The sequence below is a fragment of the Gossypium arboreum genome, chromosome 3 (genome assembly GCF_025698485.1).
Source record: "Gossypium arboreum isolate Shixiya-1 chromosome 3, ASM2569848v2, whole genome shotgun sequence".
Lineage (NCBI taxonomy): Eukaryota > Viridiplantae > Streptophyta > Magnoliopsida > Malvales > Malvaceae > Gossypium > Gossypium arboreum.
This window is the reverse complement of record NC_069072.1, coordinates 62,085,033-62,086,762: the sequence shown is the minus strand read 5'-3', so window position 1 is coordinate 62,086,762 and position 1,730 is coordinate 62,085,033. Positions and strand designations below refer to the sequence as shown.

Here is a 1,730-nt window from a genome sequence, read left to right as displayed (position 1 = left end):
AGCATGGTGACTGAATCTATGTTATAAATGCCGGCTATTTTTTTTGGCTTAGTCATCATGACTTGCCACTGATAGTTATTCAATGACATTTCTTCAATGAATTCATAAGCCTCTTTAAGTGTTTTGTTGTTGATGGTTTCGCCAGCAGCTGCATCAACCATTTACCGAGTCGAGTGATTCAGACCATTGTGGAATGTTTGTACTTGAAGCCAAAGCGGCAACCCATGGTGAGGGCACCTTCTTAGTAAATCCTTGTATCTTTCCCATGCATCGTAAAGTGTTTCTAAATCCATCTGCACAAAAGAAGAGCTATCATTACGTAATTTAGCCGTTTTAGCTGGCGAAAAATATTATAGTAAAAATTTCTTGGTCATTTGCTCCTAAGTAGTGATAGACCCTCGTGGTAACGTGTAACGCCCCGTACCCGAGACCATTGCCGGAGTCGAACACGAGGTGTTAATAGACTTAATTCATTACTTAAACAGCTCAAACAATTTATTTTTAAAATTTTCAGTCAAGCTAACAATCTGCGTCATAGTTTCTTAAAAATTCATATCTCGAGCTACGAAACTCAAAATCCAATTCCGTAAAATTTCCCTGAAACTAGACTCATATATCTATTTATTAATTTTTTTATAGAATTTTTGGTCAAGCAAATTAGTACAGTTTATTAGTTAAAGTATACCCTATTTTAGAGTTTGACTGCTCTGACCTCTGTGTATTACGAATCAAATATCTCCCTGTAAAGAGTTTAAATGACTATACCGTTTGCTTCTAATAAAACTAGACTCAATAAGGAATCTGTGCATATAAGTTATGACTTCTAATTATCTTTTAACAATTTATGGTGAATTTCCAAAGTCAGAACAGGGGATCCAGAAATTGCTCTGGCCCTGTTTCACAAAAATTTAAACATCTCATAAAATATAACTCATATACCTGTTTTGTTCCATCCATATGAAAAGAGACTCATAATTCTTCAATTTCATATATTATTCATAATCTAATTGTATCTCTACTATTTTTAGTGATTTTTCAAACTCACGTCACTGCTGCTGTCTGAATCTATTTTATGGTAAATTTTACCTATTTCATGGTTTCCATGGATTAGCTAGCAATTTAGCATACATAACACCAAATATGATCATGATTAGCCATTCCAATGGCTAATCATTACCAAGCATTTCCATACCACTCAATAACCATATCATAAGACCATATACACAAAATGATTATAATGCTATACATGGCATACTCAAAATATACAAGCCATTATGCCAAGATGGTATACGGATAGTGTGAGCATCCCTCCGATCGTTCCCGATTTCCGACCTGGCTTGTCAACACTACAAGGAATGAAAAGGAGGAAGTAAACATAAATGCTTAGTAAGCTCACATGCAAATAGCAAGTAACACAACTATATAAGCAAACATAAAACATCATTTGCATAATCATCACCGAGACATTCATATCACATTTTCATTTATCATCTTACCATATTGTTGTTATATCGAGTTTTCAACCCGAGGGTTAAGTACATACTTGTTCAAAGTATTCATTTCACAACACTTACCAATACGTCCCTTTCATCTCGAGTATTCCTCTGCTTGAGTAGAATTTTACCCGTTGAACACATCGGAATATAATTCGGATACATGGAAAGTTTGCACATAAGTGCCACATATGTAGCCAAGCTACTATGTAACCCGCCCATAAGCGAACTCGGACT

General features: G+C 35.1%; 1 non-coding gene across 1 annotated transcript; it reads left to right on the top strand.

Moving 5' to 3' along the window:
- Positions 1 to 219: 219 nt before the first annotated feature.
- LOC128291358 (small nucleolar RNA R71) lies at positions 220 to 326 on the top strand. Its single transcript, XR_008281134.1, has one exon. It is a non-coding gene; the product is annotated as a small nucleolar RNA R71 (small nucleolar RNA).
- The last annotated feature ends 1,404 nt before the right edge of the window (positions 327 to 1,730 follow it).